This window comes from Protopterus annectens, chromosome 2.part0, assembly GCF_019279795.1.
Source record: "Protopterus annectens isolate FY-2018-M chromosome 2.part0, PAN1.0, whole genome shotgun sequence".
NCBI classification, from domain to species: Eukaryota; Metazoa; Chordata; order Ceratodontiformes; family Protopteridae; genus Protopterus; species Protopterus annectens.
Window position 1 is genome coordinate 1,288,721,734 of NC_056728.1, and position 21,122 is coordinate 1,288,742,855.

Below are 21,122 nucleotides of genomic sequence, written 5' to 3' on the forward strand. Positions count from 1 at the left end.
ACTGAATTTTATAAAACTTTCTACCCCATTGTAGCCCAAATTTTATTCCATATACTGAACTATATAATAAATAACAAAATCAATGATGTACACTTTAATGCATCTAAACCTATTTTTATACTTAAAGAAAAAGCAGACCCAAAAAAAAAAAAACAGATAGCTATAGACCCATATCACTATTAAACATTGACACCAAAATCTTAACATCTATACTTGCAAACAGACTGAAAAACTTAATGGATAAAATTATTTCCCCCAGACAGTCTGGTTTTATAACGTTTAGACAAACGAGCGATAATACATTAACACTTAATATAATACACTAATCTCATATGCTAATCAAAACAATCTACACATATACGCACTTGTTATTGATGCCCATAAAGCCTTTGATAGAGTAAATATAACATTTTTACTTCATACTCTGCCTTACTTCAACATACCCCAAAAATGTATCCAAATCCTACAAATATTATACAATAGCCCCTATACATCTTTATATATTAACAAAACTTGGTCAAATAGAATTCCAATTAAAAATGGAACCCGTCAAGGATGCCCTCTATCTCCTCTACTTTTTAACTTATATCTAGAGCCTCTCTTCCTAAATATAAAACAAAATATATATCATTGCCCCCCAATAATTTATAACACCAAAATCTTCTTATCTGCTTTTGCTGATGATCTGAATATTTATTGTACCACAACAATTTCTGATATAAATAAAATATTATCTGCTATTGAACACTTCTCAATGATATCGAATTACAAATTAAACCTCAAAAAAACTAACATCTTCCCCTTAAAAACTCCTAAACCATTCTCTCTTTAACCACTGGTAGGGAAATTAAAAACTGAAGAAGTAATTATGTACTTAGGCATTACATTCTCTACAAACAACAAAGATTTTTACTCAAACAACATAAAGCAAAAAATGGCAAGACATTTCACTAGACCTTAATAGATGGAAAAATCTAAGGCTACCGTTTTTGGCCAAAGTCTCTGTAATTAAAATGAATGTCTTGCCCAGATTACTCTATATTTTCATGACTTCCCAGATAACCATACCCAATAATTTTTTTAAACAAATACACACTGAGCTTGCTAAATTCATCTGGGAACCCAAAAAAAAAACAGAATCTCATATGACAAATTAAAACCCCTCAAAAATAAAGGTGGCTTAGTCCTTCCAAACTTTGAGACATACTACTTAATTATAAACACCAACAGAATTTTACGAATAGCTGAATACAACCCAAAAGATAAAGCTTGGTACCCACACTGGATAAGAATATACCATAATCATATTAAAAGCCTGGATATCAACCCCAAAGCATTACCATTTCTAAATACCAGCTTAATGAAATCTTGTAACTTAATAGAATCCCCTAAACACTCCATTGCACTAACACAAAAAATATTCAAATCCCTAAACCTTATACAAGCTATGATGACATTACAACACTTACATAAAAAACCCTAATCTTAAAATAAATAACCAGACTCTAAACCTAAACCACTTCCCTCGACTAATAAACACAACCATCCATGACATATATCCATATTTAAATTGCTTTGTACAAGAAATAAGAAACCAATTGAACCTTCCCAAATCATACTTACTGATCCTGAGACAGATCAAAGAGTTATGTAACAGTTATCTCCATGACACTATCACAAATAACTAAGATATAGCAACTTGTAACTTACTTTGGAAGACTATCCTCTCAACTAAAAAAATTACCACATATACCTACAAAATGATCAAAGACATTAAATTCCAGAAACATATACTCATTTCTGACTATTGGAGAAAAAACCTTTCATCCATTGATAACCATCAATTGAATCAAGCAATTAACCTAACAATAAAATCTATACTCCTTCAAAAACTAGCTTTTACTCAACTCATGATCTATGACAACGCATATTTCACACCTGCTATTCTACATTCATTTAATCCTATAAAATCCCCACTCTGCCCACACTGTAAAGACCAATCTGTTGACTTACTCCACCTTTTCTGGAGCTGTAAATGTGTATTTAAACTTTGGAAGTTCCTTAAACTTCAATTACAAAAGACGGGCTATCAGACATCCACACTCACCTGGGAATTTACTCTACTACATATCCTCCAAAATAATATCTCCATATACCAAGCAATTACCCTGATTAATATTTTTCTTTTAATGAAACTTTATATAGCTACCAACTGGCTTAACTCAACTAATAACTCATGGGAGTATTTTAGACTGATGGCGACTAAACATCTATTAGCCCATAAAATAATAATTAACAAAAGGGACAAAAATATTAAACTTAGCAATTTATGGGAACACATTTTTAATATTATTCTTGCTTAACCTACCACAAATGACCATACTTCATTATAACTAAGAGTTTTCACAATATCTTACATCCCTAACTCCTAAAAGTGTCTTTTTCTCTTTAATATTTTACTTATAATAACCCTTGCAAAATTACTTCTTCTGCTCTGCTGAATTTTGAAAGTATCTATGTATATAGTGTAGATAGTATTGTTTGATTGATTAACCTCTTTTTGCATTACTTTCAATGTATGACAATTGTTTAATGCTCATGTATCATTTCTTTATCTGTTACATTTCATTTACTGTTCTGCTTTGATGTAAAGAATAAATAAAAATTATAGAAAAAAAAAAGAAGGCTACTCTACACATGCTCAAGATGAAATTGCTCAAGCATCAGTTACATGCATAAAAGATGAATGGCATGACACTGGATGCTGTTTCCCATAGGAAGTAATTGTTGGTGCCATTTTTAAGTGTATGTCAGCAATGATTTATTTGTTTTGGGACAGTTCTGCCTTTTTCAAGTTGGTATTACCATGGAGTTGATATATATAAGTTCAGGGGTTGTGGGATGCGGATTGCCCCTCCCTCTTGAAAGCCTCCATGCAAAAAAAAAACAAGTAAAACTTATTTTTTGTCCTTTTGAATTTTAGGCATTTTTTTCATCCTTTCAGCATCCTGAATTTCAGGACGCTATAGTTTCATAAAAAAAAATCTAAGGGCTAAAATTTGTGGTGAAGTGCATGGAAATCTTAGAACAGCCTTCAAGGATCAATGCATTTTGTTTCCATTCTTACAGGAAGGTAAACTTATTAAGTTAGATGTTCTTGGCTTTAGTGACATATATGTAAAACCAGAATACATTTCATGTACCAGCATAGTGAAACATGGAATTGTTATATTGTTCATTAACATATCCAAACTAGTATGCTGCAGAACTGAATTGGAAAGTAAAATGGTTATTCTATAGTTGAAGATGAAGTGACAGACATTCTTCTTATCAAAATATATGTACCCATTCATGTTGATTTGGAATTTTTGTCTACTTAGTTTTAAAAGTATTATATTTTAATTGAGAAGATTTTTCAATTATATTGTTTGGGGTTGTTGATTCTTGTTTTTTGTTTTAAATCAAATCCGGTGGGAACCACAATCAGACCACTTTTTCTCCCGTGACACCTAATATTCAAGGATACTATGAAGGAAGGAAAGGAAAAAACTGTGCTGCAGCAGTCTACATGATCCTTTCCATGTGTCTAGAAATAGGAATCATTAAATTGTCCAAATGTTCATAATATCAAATGTTCATTGGGTGAACATTCACAACATCAAATTGGCTTTGCTGGTAGCCAGTTTTTCTGCAAAAGTGGAATTTGTCTCTTGCTCAGTGTGGTGCAGTCTTGGACTTGGTATATATCATTTGCAAGGGTTGCTGAGTTGCAGATGACATGGCCCCTGAAAAAAGGCTTTTTTTTTTAATTTTTGGCTTTCCGGTTTTTGATATTTTATGGCTGTATTTTCGTATTTCAATATTTCATATTTTCTGGGTCTTTTGATCATTTGGTCTTTTGACCTTTTGTTATAGCGGCATCTAAAGGTATATTATTTCAAACAAAACAGAACTGAAATAATGGCAAGCTGTCCAGATCGACTAACACTTTATTCTCCTGGAACTTTGACAACAAACTTTCCAGGGAATATATAAAACAAACAAAACAACCACATTTCTAAAAATCTTGCAACATTATTAACTATGCCATAAGACTGAAACAACAAAAAGATCCAGTAAAATTAGTAGTGAAAGTATTGAAGACAATTACATTTTTAATTACAAATCAATCATCCAATTAGTCATTGCTAAGAGATGAAGTAATTCCTTTCCAATTACTGGTTTAAGCCTCCACCCCCAACAAACCAATGTATGTTTAAATATAAACACACACTATTATTTATTGCAATGTGTGTTTTAAATCCTTACTCCACTCAGGACCAAACTGTGCCTTTTCTGAAATAATAAACTTCAAGATGCTATGATGTTGCTGAAAATGGAGAGCAAGATTCATTTCTATTTCTGATACTTTCTTCAATTTTCACATTAAAAGTTGTACCTGTAGCCCTTATACAAAATAGCCCATATGGGCAAGAAATACAATTAACAACTCCTTTAGTGTTGCACTCTTAAGTACCTGCCACTGAAAAGTTAATACAATTACTTTTCTTGAAGTTAGTAACAAAAATGAGCAAATAGAACATCGGCAGTAGGGGGCAGTGCCCTTGTAAGATGAAGTATTAGACATCCCCACAGAATGAAATTTGCATACATGTAGCATGCCCCTGAGTCCCTAACCTAGCAATTGTATTTCAGGGCTTTAATGATATGGGGATACTGCAGCAAGATCTTATCAGCACACACCCAACCCAAGGTAGAAAGCCATCCCTCCCCTGCAGTTTTGTCAGTATCTCTTTGCTACTGGGAGTCTGCTGATTTAAACTTAGCTACAGACTGTAGTTGGAACAGAGCTTGCCACAGACCAAATACACATGAGATGAGAGTATTCTAATTGACAAACACATTGACGGCATTCCATCAAAACAAGAAATGCAGTACTACAAAGAGTGAAAGATTTTGAAGCATGTTAGACTATCAGATACTAACTGACTCCAGAACTTGGTAAGTCAAAACTAGAACCTTCTACATCAGTATGTCTAGACTTCATATTATCAAGCTCTCCTTGGTAGTTATTTTATCTTAAATGTTTAGAGAGTAAAGCTAATCATGCCACAGGATAAAGAATTACAAAAGTAGATTAGAAATAGAATCACAAAATATACATAATCCAGAATCTACTGGTATCACTGCTAAAATTCATGAAAAAGACTCTCTCAAACCAGAAATGATAGTTCCAGGACTGGAGTGCCACTAAGCAGATTAGTTTGGACATGTTTTAACACATGTTCTGATAATCTTACTTAAAGTTATGCTAACACATTAGATGTCCCCTATTTACCATGCTGGAATCCATGATTCCTTCCTACACAGTGCAAAATCAGTGTCTTAAACCTAGGAAAACCTCCTCATGTAACTCTTAGACAAAACTAAAGAACCAGTGTAATACATCTGTCTGAGCCAGTAAAAGGAACCACTTCCTGTCAAAGCTGGATAAGTATACATCATCCGTGGATTTCCACAAATGAGTCCATTTCTTACTCTGTTCATTTAAGCAGAGCATACCCTCCCACTTGCTAAATTCAAACAACTGTAATTCTAAACAAACAAACAGGCAGCCAAAATATGTTTTGGAAATGAGAAAACAGTTAATATAAAAGATGAAGTTTCTCATAGTGTCAAAGGACTCCTGCCCACACTCTTATAGGTGGTGTCTTATTCCTTCTATAATAGAGTTGCAGCTAATAAAAGTAGTTTACTTATTTTGATGCTACTCCTTAGCATTGCTAAATAATGTATTTTCAAGCACAGAGATGCCCAGGTTCACATGTCAAACCATAGTTAAGTGCACACCTACCTCCTTGTGCAGAGGTGTATAGCCATGACTGTGACACAGATAACTCATGTTCAATTGGCACTCCTTGTGTTGGAGGAAACAGGCCAGAAAAGATTGAAGTGAGCAACTGCAGCTATCTTGCCCATCTTTGTGGATGATGGAAAATGTGGCTCACCACCTGTGTGACACTTCCAAGTTGCAAAAGCTGTTGCACCCATGAAGGATGAGTCTGCTAAGCACATGCTACCAGTAGTATAACTGTATTAAGGCCAAGGCCAGAGAACATGCATGTGGAGCTACAGATGGTTCTCATGTTAGGCAGCTATTATGGATCTCAGGAGAGTGGTCATTGTTGTTAGGAGCTCCAATGCCTGGGGAAGGACTTGGCTTGGTCTAGTAGAGTGGCCTAATCTTTACTACTTGGAAGGCACCTGGCTGTCCCCTTTGAGGCAAACTTAAAATTAAATGGGTCAGTGAGGCAAAAGAAGAGACTTCACTGAGAGAGAAAAAAGAATAGCAGAGTACAATGATGGGATCACAAGACAATTGTACAATTGTCCCAAAGCAGCTTTCTCTTTGTTATCTGCCTTGCTAATTCTGGACTTCCTTGATCTCTTCATCTATAATTACTTACTCAACATAGAGCATTATTAGGTAAAGGTGAATATAGTATAGCATTCTTGACATCACACTGACAGGTAGATACTTCTTGCTATACCACTGAGAGGTAGATACATTGTTTGCACTGTTCTTATGAGTGTGATCTTATTAACCAAAATACATTATTGATTTCTGGTTTTCAAATAATCAGTTTCTATCATGTAGAACTGTGCAGAATAATACACCTCTCTAACAATTACAGGCTCAAGAATAGTTTTGTCTGATGCAGTGTCCTATCCTTCTTAGCATTAGTTTCTTACTCTCTAACAAGTTAGGGAACAAACCCTTGAGATAATTTGGGCCAACTACATTTTTAAGACAACCTATCTTTACTGTAATAGTTCTGCTGTTAGGTCTGTCATGTGGTTTTTGTTCCCTCTCTATTTCTGTGGACATTTGGACTGTATATGTCTCACTTGGTTACATAGGAAATAGCTAACCCCAGAACTTTGGCATGTGCTAAAACCAGTAACATCCTATCATTGTTTGCGTAACCTGATATGATAGTATACACTGACCCCAAGTGTTCCCCTATACCCTTGTGAGACTACCCACAAACCCTCCTTGAAAATGTAAAAGGAACAATTCTTCAAAGAAGGAAGGATAAATATCTATTTCGGGAATGCACTCCATAGACAAACCTAACACTGACGCCATTAGAAAACCAGACGTGTTAAAAACTGGAGAGAGGGTAATCCCTATAACAGGGATGCATATAAGATCAAAAGAATTTTTACTTCCAACTGGAACTTAATTTTTACTCAAGAAATGAAAATGAGGTTAGGAGAAACATCTTATGTAGTTTTTAGTAGGGGAAAAACTTAAAAGAATTAGTAAAGGTTATCAAAGTGCAACTAACTCTGGGTAAAACTGCAATCCAAATTGTAGCTTGCTACAGATCCTCCACCATGCCCCAGGATTCCCACTCATCTTTTCTTGATATACTGGAAAACATTAGGGTTCAACCAAACACCCTAACAATGGGCGATATTAACTACCCCACCATTAACTGGGAAAACTACTCATGTACCAACTGCTTTGCCCAACTCTTTCTGGAATTCATAAATTCCAATGCCCTGTATCAACTTATCCACACCCCCACCAGGGGCAACAATATCCTAAACCTAGTAATTACCAACATGAGTGACCAGTGTTCCACACCTGAAGTCAACACCTCGTTGGTCAAATCCGACCATAAGCTAATCACCCTAGATATTTGCATCCCACCCCCACCCCACATTAAGGAAACCACGGTAAAAAAATTCTCCAAAGCCAACTTCATGCTTCTTAAGACAAAAGTGTGAACTTCATGACACCCATGCAGATGGACAATACAGTTACAACTGTTGAATCCTACACAAATGCACTCTATAAGCACTTACATGAGTACATGGATCATGCTATCCCAAACAGAACCAATATGCTATCCTCCAAAAAAAGGGAAGTCAATCTGGTGGTCCCCTGCCATAAACAAACTCTACAACAGAAAGAAGAAACTGTTGCAAAAGAGAGTAAAATCCCATGAGTGGAGGAGCTCCATGGTCAGCCTCAGTAAGAAGCTGAGATCCCTTATAAGATCCTACAAAGCTAGCTAGGAAAACAAAATCACCACTGATTCTAAGGGCAACCACAAAGCATTCTATAGCTATGTCAAGAATCTCAATGACAACACACAGATCTGCTCTGGGTTACAGAACAACGGCATGAAAATTACAGAACCAACTGATATTGCCAACATCCTGGCAGATAGGTTCAGTGCTAACTTTACCCCCCTCTCACCCCCTAAAGGGCCCATATCTATACAGGAAAAATGCAGAGTCCATGTAATCACATCTATGCAGGTAAAAGCTGCACTCTCTAAAACCAGAAACACAGCATCCTTGGAACCGGACAACATCCCAGGCTGCATTTAGTACAGACTTCAGAACAAACTGGCTCCCCACCTAAGCACCATGTTCAATCATAGTCTCATGTCAGGCTTTGTGCCCACTGAATGGTGCACAGCAACAGTTATCCCACTCCACAAAGGGGGCCCCACCACTGATCCTGGGAACTATAGCCCTATTAGCCTGACAAGCCTGGTTCTACAAGGCCATGGAATGTATCATCATGGAACTCATAAACAAAGACATTGGTAACCTCCAAACTATGGACCCTACCCCAGTTCAGGTTTGTGAAAGGCAGATCATGCCTTCTGAACCTGATCAACTTCTTTGAGACAGTCACCAAAGCCGTAGATGAGGGTAAGGTGGTTCACACAGCCTATCTTGACCTCACCAAGGCTTTCGACACCATCCCCCATTCTGGAATTATAGCTAAACTCACTAAACTAGCTATAAATCCCTACGTGACAAGATGGGTTGCCAACTGGCTCACTGACAGAATCCACACTGTAAAAGCTGCAGACTCCAAATCTGACTTCAAATCAGTGGCAAGTGGAGTATCACAGGATTCAGTCCTGGGACCTATCCTGTTTGGTATCTACTTCTCTGAAGTACAGGCTAACACAGAAGGCCTTTGGCTAATGAAGTTTGCAGATGACTACAAACTAGGAGCCATAGTCAAGTCCCAAAAATGATGTGGACATCCTACAGAAGGGCCTCACTGAGACAGATGCCTGGTGTCAGAGGCATGGCCTCAAGCTCAATGCCAAAAAGTGCATTATCATCCCCTTTGGTAAAAACTCTGTACCCATGAACTACCACATAAATGGCAGTCTGCTTAATGCCAAATCTGTGATAAGAGACCTTGGGACCCAGGTGGACAGTTGTCTGTCCTTTGATAATCACATTGCCACAGCAGTCAGGAAATTCTTCTATCTGGCACACCTCATCACAAAAGGGTTCTCATCCAGGAAAAAAGAGGTCATTGTTCCCCTGTACCCGGCACTCATTAAACCCATTATAGAGTACAGCGCCCCTTTTGTAATGTACCTCACAAGACATCTACAGCAGCTGGAAAGGCTACAGAAGTACCTGACAAAGAAGATTACTGGCCTCAAACAAATGCCCTATACTGACCAACTCAAAAAACTCCAGCTTTACTCTGTAGCATATTGCCTACTCCAAGGAGATCTCTGCCTAACATATAAAGCTATGTTAAACTCAGAGCTGTTGCACATGCTACACCTAAAGAAATCCCAATCCCTCCAACCTACACACTCTAGGGTCCTATACCTTGTCACCATAATAAACAAGACATGCTGGTAGGATAGATTCCTGTCCAGAGACTTCCTATACTCTGAAACAAGCTACCCATCTATGTCAAGCAAAGTTCCTCATTAGCACTCTTCAAGAAAAATCTTGATGAGTGGGTGGGAAATAGGAAATACACCATGGGGATCACTTCTGTGGCTCTGATTGACAGGGGCACAGAAACTTAACTTTCTTGGGTGGCATAAGCTAGGGAACCTTGTTAGCTAGGCTTACTTTAGGCCCTTGGGCCGATAGCCTAGTACCTACCTATGAACCTATGAACCTATAAAGGGTGAACCCTCTAAGAACTATGACCGCTACATGTCAAAGATGGCCAAATGTGGGAGATGTAAAACTTGCAGTTACAGTAATGATGGACCACACATTAATGTAAACAGTTGCTACAGAACTATTCGTTGTCCTGAACAGGTTAATTGTGACACTATAGGAGTACTGTATTCGGCTACATCTGTCTCATGTACATCATTCTACATTGCAAAACAAAAAGAAAATTAAAAGATAGAATTTCTGAACATATGAGAGACATTAAAAATAGGAAAACCACCAATACACTATACAGACATTCAGTGGTTTGTGCAATTTGAATACATTTCATTTTACTATTATTGATAGAGTAATTCCAACATTCTCAAAAAACTCCAGCTTTACTCTGTAGCATATCGGATGGAGAAGAGTGTCAGGAGTGATTTGTGACAGATGAGTACCAGTAAGAGTGAAAGGGAAGGCCTACAAGAGGGTAGTGAGACAAGCCATGTTATATGGGATGGAGACAGTGGCACTGACAAAAAGGCAAGAGTCAGAGCTGGATGTGGCAGAGTAAAAGATATTAAGATTTGCACTGGGTGTGATGACAGTGGACAGGATTAGGAATAAGTATATTAGAAGGTCAGCCCAGGTTGGAAGGTTTGGAGACAAAGCCAGAGAGACAAGATTACGTAGGTTTAGACATGTGATGAGGAGGGATGCAGAGTATATTGGGAAAAAGATGCTAAGGATGAAGCTGCCAGGTAACAGGAAAAGAGGAAGGCCAAAGACAAGGTTTATGGATGTGGTGAAAGAGGACATGCAGGTGGTTGGTGTGACAGAGCAAGATGCAGAGGACAGGAAGAAATGGAAACAGATGATCCGCTATGGCAACCCCTAATGGGAGCAGCCAAAAGAAGAAGAAGACAGAGTAATTCCAAACCCTAGAGGTGGTGATATTGATAACCTCTTAGACTACAAAGAGCTATGCAGGCAAATTAGCTTAAACTCCAGCCAATTACCAGAGCTACATGATAGTCTCTCTTTAAAAAGTGTATTAAAATGAGATCTTGTAATATTGAAGCTACATATATTTTTAGAGGATTTTAGCAACCCGATGTTTTTATCTTAATAGATTTTTTTAGGAAGTGCACAATTTTCATTATTATACATGTATTCTAAGCTATGGTGCTTTTTATACAAAGGTTTGTGCTATGCATTAATATGTGTTGATTGAACATGATGAATATTTATTACAAGTGCTTTGGTGTTTTTAATTTTAAATAGTCATATTTTTCTTTGCGTTTTTACTTTTACTCTGATGAAGTCCAATGTTCAAATTTGTTAGCAAAGAAAACACTTAGTAATACAGTATATTTTAGTGACAAACTGCTCATGTCTGTTTTTTGCTGCCTGCCTTGGTTTCTCCTCTTTAATTAAATCCAGTCTCATCTTCTTCTTTGCTCCTGTATGAAGACTTTTGATTTAGCTATACCATCAAAAATTGTTAAATGTCTTCATCAGTAAAATGTAGTATGTAAAAAAAAAATCTGGATTCAGAGTATGGCATTTGTTGCTTAATCCCTGAGGATCATGGGTCAGAGTACCATAGCTGTTCTTCAGGTGCTTTCATCATTAAATCTTTCACTTCATTCATTTGCATTTTGTTACGTACTCTTTCCATCCATAGTATGAGAGCAACACAACCCCTGCAATACCGTGTGTGTGTGTGTGTGTGTGTGTGTGTGTGTGTGTGTGTGTGTGTGTGTGTGTGTGTGTGTGTGTGTGTGTGTGTGTGTGTGTGTATGTGTATATATATATATATATATATATATATATATATATATATATATATCAGTTATAATGATTTAGAAAGCTACAAAAATAGAATTATGATCTTAAATAAACCACCAAGATTCAAATCAATCCTACCTAATTGACAAAATTGTTGTTCTGATTCTACTCACTCAAAAAAAAATGGACAGGATTTTATAGCTATGCTGACAAACTATAATCCACAGAGAAACAAATAACAAAGACTTTCATATATTTTTCCAACCATAAAAATTGTTCTCCAATTGGCAAGCTCACAGTTTTCTTTTCATACCTTTATTAAATTATCACTTAAAACATAGGTAAACATACATTAACAGAAAAACAAGATACCATTTTCCATTTCCATATCAAAGACTCTGAAATTACTGCAAATGGTTACAATATTATAAACAGGGCAGGATAAACAAACATGGTGGGGGTGTAGCAATTATGTTTAAAGAATCACTTAATCTAGAAGAACTAAAGTGTTCCCCACCAGACATCTCTCATGCTGAACTCCTTAGCACTCGCCTCCAAATTAATCCTCACAAATCCATTAACATCACTGCCAACCGCCTACCACCAGGCAACAACCTGCACAACAAAGAATCCCTCCTATCCTTGTTATCTTTTTCTCTATCTTAAGAAACCATCATTCTAGGTAATTTCAACCTAGACTGGTTCTCCTGCTCCTCTGACTCCCCTACATCATTTATAAAGCTATACAACTTCACCCAAATTACTATTTACCCCTCCTGCATCGACAAGCACTCCAAAAAAAAAATCACTTCTACACTGTATTTTAACAAACAAAACAAACTACGGTACCAGGCAGGCTGTCTACCTGTCACGCTAAGTGACCATGCCCCTACATTTCTAGTTAGGAAGAAAATACATATCCAAACCAGCATCTCATACAAATGCACCCATAGCAAAAAATAATTCTCTTCTGACACCTTCAATTTACTACTACAAATCTGGATTAGTCCCCATTAAAAAACTTGCGACTAGACCTAGCTGTAGAATACTTCAATTACAAATTCCTTGAAATATTAAATAATCTTGCCCCCCTCAGAAAAATTAACCAAAAAAACAAACAGCTACATGGCTTTCTAAAGAAACAAAACAACTAATGAAACAAAGAGATAAGGCCTGGTCACTATATCATATGAACAAAAATAACAGTGATCTTACTCTTTACAAACAACTTAGAAACCATGCTAAGAAAAACATCATCAAGGATAAAAGAACCTATTTCCTCATCTGCCAACATAAATACCAGCACAATCCACAAAAAATATGGCAGAATATCAACCACCTCCTTAACCCCAGTAAAACCCCTACCTCTGCCCCCCTCACTACTAACTCATCTACGCCCTTAGTCTCAGAATTCAATTCCTACTTCATCAAGTCTATCACTTCCCTCCTAGACAAAAAAACAATCCCACCACTCACTGTCCCCTCCCCTACCTCTAATGATGCAAACTCCTTCTCCTTTATTACCATTCAAACTTCCTGCATAAATAAACTCCTATGTAAATTAAAACCCTGCTGCTTAGCTGCCGACCAAATTCCAAATAAATAAATACCTAAAACTAGCTGCCCCATCCATCATCTATCCTATATCATAACTAATAAACCACTCTATCTCTGAACAGTATGATTGCAAATTATGGAAAATCTGTCATATCGTACCATTTTATAAGGGTGGCCCATCTAGAGACATAGCTAACTACCGTCCCATCGCCATTGTAGCCCCCTTGCCAAAATTCTAGAGAAATGTATCTACCAGCAACTCATGAATCACCTCACTACCAAAAACCTACTCTCCAGCACCCAGCATGGCTTCAGGCCTAAACACAGTAGTACCGCAGCCCTCATAACCTTTACAGAGACGATCTGCCACCTCAAAAATGAAGGACAACTAGTCTCAGCCATTTTCCTAGCTATGTCAAAAGCTTTTGATACAGTATCCCATCCACTGCTCCTCAACAAACTTGCCTACTTACAATCTCAATACCACACCCCAACATGGTTTCAGAGTTATCTATCCGACCATAAATAGGCCACCAAATGGGCCAACAGCCTCTCCCCACTATTACCAGTCACCATGGGGGACCCACAAGGCTCCATGCTTGGGCCCCACCTCTTCATAATATTTACCACCAACCTATATACTGTCACTCAACATGCCACCATCATCCAATATGCAGATAACTCCTCCCTTATCGGCGAAGCCCATTCCCCCACAAGAACTCCACACAAAATGCAATCATCATTCAAAGACATTGAAAAATACCTCCCCAGCCAACAACTCATTCTAAATCCAAATAAGACCAAGCTTATAATTTTCTCTAATAAATCTTTCAAACCCAGCACCCAATCTATCTCCATACTATCTAACAATGGTACTAAAATGGAACCTACCAACCAGACCAGGCTGCTAGAGGTAACCATAGATGACTCACTAAAATCTGATAAACACATCTATCTGATCATCAAAAAAATCCACTCTAAACTAGCCAGTCTATATATGGTTAAACCTTACCTTACCTTACCCAACAAGTTAGACTGGCCACTGCAAGATCCCACTTGCTATCCACCCTCTTATACTGCTCTGAGGTCTTTACTAACATCAAAAAAATGACCTAAATAAACTAGACCCCTGCTATAACAGAATAGCTAAGTTTGTCACCAACTAACCCCACAAAACACACAACTGCACTGCTTTCCAACAGCTCAAGTGGCTAGAACTTCCCAAAGTATTATTACTAAAACAATTTTCCCTTGCCCATAAAATCATATTCAGTCCTACTGACTGCCCAAGCACAAACTATGTTAGATGACTTGATAGATGAAGTCAAGTATAAAAGGTGAATGGCATGTATAAACCTATTTTGGGTATTAAATTTATGCAGACAGAACAGGTGACTAACTTTGAGGTTATAACACCTGTTAATGTGGACAACATTTCTGACATATTAAGTAACCCAGGACCAAGGTTTATTACTACATACAACATGCATAGTCACATCTGTATAGATATTATTCAGAAGAATTGGGGTTTGTTCAAAAGTAACCCCAACATTTACAACAAAATGGGTGATAACCCTAGTGTCACATTTAGGAGGGGTAAAAATTTGAAATCACTCCTGGAATATCAACGCCATATTTATCCGAAAACAGTAGGGACGTACAAATGTCAAAGTTGTAACTTCTGTAGGTATTAACTAGAGACTAATAGGTTTACAGTGCACGGTATAGAATACAAGTTAAAATGTAGCTCTAATTGCAACTCAGAAATGGTTGTTTATTTAGCTGTGTGCCAAAGATGTTATGCTTTTTATGTAGGTAAAATGGAGCGGAAGCTCCGCTAAAGAATGTACGAGCATCAATATGCCATCAGTAAGAAAAAGCAGGACAATGCACTTGCTAAGCATATTATTAGTTACACTGAGCATAGCTTCAAATTTTAGTCATTGATCAAATTCACCACGATACAAGGGAAGCCCCCTCACCCTTACAGTTGGAGGAATTAGAATTAACATGGCAGATCAGACTCAACGCTTACAATTTTCCAGGCTTGAATGAATCATGTTCATTAAGTAGCATATTTTTAACTGAGAAGCTTAAAGAGGTGATGCTGATTTTTTTTTTAGCAGCATTACTAACAATGGCAAGTGTACTTAAACATTGTTGGTTACATGAGAATTTTTAAGTTACTTTGTTAATTAATTTTTTGTATTACATTATATGTTTATACTTGTTTTATTGGTTTTCATAATATGTAGTTACATTTTATTTATCATTTGCTTTGCATGTCATGACAGTTAAATATCTAGCTTTTATTGTGTCTTTAAGAAGGTGCAGGATTTGGTTTGTTTTAATTGGATAGGTTAATTAGTTAAACCTGACTCGATTTATATGTGTTTCTGAATGTTAACACTTTTTCTGACGAAGTTTGCATATAGTGCAGATGAAAAGCGCTTCATTAAATCGCTTTATTTAAGCTCCATTTGGTGTATCATTTTGACTCCTGCAGTACTTGGTTTTTTGAATTTATAACTAATAAACCACTCTATCTCTGAACAGTATGTTTGCAAATTATGGAAAATCTGTCATATTGTACCATTTTATAAGGGTGGCCCATCTAGAGACATAGCTAACTACCGCCCCATAGCCATTCTAGCCCCCTTGCCAAAATTCTAGAGAAATGTATCCACCAGCAACTCATGAATCACCTCACTACCAAAAACCTACTCTCCAGCACCCAGCATGGCTTCAGGCCTAAATACAGTACTACCGCAACCCTCACAACCTTTACAGAGATGATCCGCCACCTCAAAAATGAAGAGCAACTAGTCTCAGCCATTTTCCTAGATATGTCAAAAGCTTTTGATACAGTATCCCATCCACTGCTCCTCAACAAACTTGCCCACTTACAATCTCAATACCACACCCCTAACATGGTTTCAGAGTTATATATCCGACCATCAACAGGCCACTAAATGGGCCATCAGCCTCTCCCCACTATTACCAGTCACCACGGGGGTACCACAAGGCTCCATGCTTGGGCCCCACCTCTTCATAATATTTACCACCAACCTATATACTGTCATTCAACATGCCACCATCATCCAATATGCAGATAACTCCTCCCTTATCTGTTCAGCCCGTTCTCCACAAGAACTCCAACACAAAATGCAATCATCATTCAAAGACATTGAAAAGTACCTTCCCAGCCACCAACTCATTCTAAATCCAAATAAGACCAAGCTTATAATTTTCTCTAATAAATCTTCCAAACCCAGCACCCAATCTATCTCCATACTATCTAACAATGGTACTAAAATGGAACCCACCAATCAGACCAAGCTGCTAGAGGTAACCATAGATGACTCACTAAAATCTGATAAACACATCTATCTGATCATCAAAAAAATCCACTCTAAACTAGCCAGTCTATATAGAGTTAAACCTTACCTTACCCAACAAGTTAGATTGGCCACTGCAAGATCCCACTTGCCATTCACCCTCTTATACTGCTCTGAGGTCTTTACTAACATAAAAAATGACCTAAATAAACTAGACTCCTGCTATAACAGAATAGCTAAGTTTGTCACCAACCAACCCCACAAAACACACCACTGCACTTCTTTCCAACAGCTCAAGTGGCTAGAACTTCCTAAACTATTATTACTAAAACAACTTTCCCTTGCCCATAAAATCATATTCAGTCCTACTGACTGCCCAAGCACAAACTGTAGACTCTTCAGGTCATCCAACAAACTAATGCTAAATGTAACCCAGTCTCACAACTATCACAGAAACTCCCTCTACTCCCATAAAATAGCCAAAGAGTGGAACACCCTTCCTGAACAGATAACTAAAAAACGCAACCTGTCCACATTTAAAACCCCCCTGAAAGACTATTTAAATGATAACTGACTATCCCCCTGTATTGTTCCTAATTAATAGTCTTCATATTTTTCCCCACTCATCCCACACATAATAACCCAAATAGTGCTCATCCCACATAGGGCTATCCCACTATCTGTCTTATCTTTATAAATTTTTGTTTCTTCAGATGACCTAACTTGTAAAACTGCATGACTAATTTGGTTTTTCAGAAGTGACTCGCCTTGTAAAGCTACATGACTTATTTACCTCATATATATTGTAAAAAAATTGTATTCCTGTATGCCTGAAACATGCATGTTTATATTGTATTCTGTTATTATATTTTGCTATAATATTTTTGTTAAGCTCATTTACATATTGTTAGTAATGTACTATTTAAACTAAGCTTACTGCTTGTACCTTGGTAATTTTTTCTTGTTGTGGAGCATTTCTCCCCGGGTCTCCACTTAAATTTTTTTTTTTCATCCCAGTCAGACACCACCCGGTTAACAAATGTAAATAAATAAAAATAAATAAAAAGTGTACCTACATGTTATATAACGTCTTTCATTTCTTTGTAGTTATCATCAGTCTAACATTACATAAATTAATGATTTCTTAGCTTCTCTTAAACCTCACTCCTCCTCTTCTCCTGAACATTATTCTGCATGTATTGTTCCCACAACTTCCATTTATTTCTATGTAATTTGCTCCTTTCATTTTCTAAAGATCCATCTTTCCATTCTTTTATCTATTTTATAATATACAATACCTCAAATTCAGTTGGTGTAGATTTTGATTTCCATTTTCTAGTAATTGTTTTCTTGACAGCCAACAGGATTAAATGTTATAAGGCTTTAACTATATCTAGAAAATTCAGACCCTATGTCCCTGCTCAAAAGAATCATTTGCTAACTTATAGACATTTGCTCACCTAATATTTCTGACAAAGTACTCTGTAGGAATATTTTTTCTTAAATCTGCCAACTTATTACAACACCGACATATATGTTCACAGTTATTTCTTTCCTCCCCATCTCACCTTCATTGTTTTTATCTACTTGAGGAACAAAGTCTTTGAAGTCTTCTTCGGGTATAAAAATACTTATGCAAACAATTCCAAGCAAGGATCCTAAACTTTTTGGTCTTTGTTGCATACTTGCGAGCCATTATGTCCTCTCACTGTTCTCTTGTAAATTGCTTTTCTAGTCTCTCTCTGCAATCTTGTTCTAACCTCCTCTGATTGATCTTATAGTTATCATGCAATATTTCACATGCCCTGTAAATTACCCATGTTAAACAGCAGTTTGTCTTCCAGATTCAACTAAACACTTTACTAGAGCAGGAGTTTCACTTAAAATTCTCCTAACCCTTTCTCTTTGCCTATATTCTGATAGCAATACTTTTCTGTGAAGGCAGCCTCTAGCCAGCATTCCCAACATATTCTCAGCCTCATCCCTCTCTGTTACCTTTCCCTGTCTACTTATTTACTCCCAATCCCTTGGTTCCATTCCTTTGTTGGCTTAATTCACAGAATACCTTTGGCTTCTTTATAAATATAATATTTTATGTGGTTATTATTCTCCTCAATCTAAAATCCTACTCTCTCTTTATTTCTTGCACCCCCCCAACTTGTTTCATCATCAGCCCTTTCCATTTTGAATTAAAACCTTCTGCTTGTGCTATCTATGTGGCTCTAAAGTATCTGTTCAAATCAAATAATTCTAACCTACATTTTTCTATTGGAAGGATTAACTGATCCCACTTAACTCTTGCCCTCTTCTCTCTCAGATAAATTCCTTCAACTCTTTATTAATGATTGTCCATAACTTATGCTCTGATTGATAAAACTATACCTGACAAGTATATAAAATTAAATGGATTAAAAATATTTTCACTGCTTGTTTCTTATTAACTGTAGCCATAAACAAGAGCTTCCAGTTTTTCATGTTTTGTATTATCATTTTAATCTTTTCCTACATATCCCCAACTGCCATAACATTTTAGTCTATACTTCTAATTGCTTTGTCTTTATTGTGTCCTCATAAATATGGGTATTGCTAGATCAATTTATGTGTGGATACATAATAAACTGCTCTAGCCTTTGTTTTATTTTTATTGAATTTAAATCCTGACAAGATTTGAAGCTGTCTCAATATGTTCCACAACAATGAGATGTCCGTTTCTGGATTTATTAGATACAAAAAAAAAAAAAAATCTGTAAATAATGCTGATTTTTTTGATTACCTTGCCAATTATATTTTTGTATTTCTTAGTCCCTTATTTTCTTTGATAATGGTTCTAAATATAAAGCAAATATCAAAGGAGAAAGAGGACAATCCTGCCTGGTTCCTCTGTTCAAACACAACTTATTGAAGATGAAGAATCCCACTTTAATTCTTACCACCAATCCACCAGATATCTTCCTAACTGACCCTATTATTATATCAGGAGAATGCAAATGGTTCTACTGTCATGCTCATAAAATCCCAGCTTACTTTATCAAATACTTTCTCTGCATCAAGACTCACCAATGGCAGCAGCAGTATTTTCTTACATTCTGCTTTTCTCTAGATTATCATTGTTCTATTAATGTTGTTAAATGTTTGCCTCCCCTCCACAAAACAACACTGATCGATATCTATCAGTTTTGGCAATAGCTTTATCATTCATTTAGCTAATATGAAAATAGACACTTTATAATCATGGTATAAAGTTGCAGTGGGTCTATATGAAGCTGGGTCTGATAGGTCTTTACTGTCCTTAGGTAAACAGCCACCACAGTTTTCTTCTAAGATGGTGGTGCGTCTCCTCTTTTTTCAGTACTGTTAATCAAAATCTTCCAAACCTTTATCACTTTTCTTCCCTCATAACAACCAAACTTCTACAGGAATACCATCTGTTCCTGTCGACCTTCCTGAAGATTGACCATGCATCACTGCTTTTATCTCACCTCCTCCTATCATAACTGTTGTTGAGCCTCATCTAGCATAATTAAGTCTGTCATATATATTTCCAAGTGTGCTCTTTCTTGATTTCCACATTTCTTTGCTTTATACAACTTTTCATAAAATTTCTAAAATATCTCTGACATCACTTAAGGATCTCTGGTTATTTTCTTGATATAGGGTCCATACGTTTGGTAACATAAACTTTTTGTTACCTAAGTCATTGTGATAAACGTTTTTGAGCTATGAGGGTTATTTTCTAAATGTATGCATATTATTCAGATGCTCCCTTATTTAGCACTCAGCATTTATGCTGCTTCTTGTTCTGTGATACACAATGTTTTGTAAGCCTTTTTAAGTAATTCCTATTACTTTTGAAACATACCGCTTTCTCTTTTTATTTCTATCCTGTTTTGCATCTCCATTTTCAATTAATACCACTCACTAGCTATAACTTCTGAATATATTTCTAGCTAAAAGCTCTCAAATAATTTCCACTACCCATTTCTTAAATTCCTCTCTTTTTAAGTGGTCAGTGGGAAGGCACCAGTATCTTATTTTTACATCATTAACCTACATTTTTATCTTAGGTTTTATTGGTGCATGACATGAAATATTTATTGGATACATGTACTATTTGGCATGTACCTTGCTAGACACCTGCAACAACTGGAGAGGCAGCAAAAGTACCTCACAATGAGGATTCTAGGCCTTAAACATTTGTCCTATATGGACAGACTCAAAAAAACTCCAACTATTCTCTGTCTCATATTGCCTACTTAGAGGCGATCTCTGCTTGACTTACAAAGCCATGTCTGACCCAGCTCTGTTAGAAATGCTACATCTAAATAAATCCCAATCCCTCCACACCACACGCTCCGGAGACCTCAATCTCATTACCACATTCAACAGAACATGCCGGACGGACAGTTTCATAACCCAGAGACTGCCCATTTTATGGAATATACTTCCCATACATGTCAAGCAGAGCACCTCACTTACCCTCTT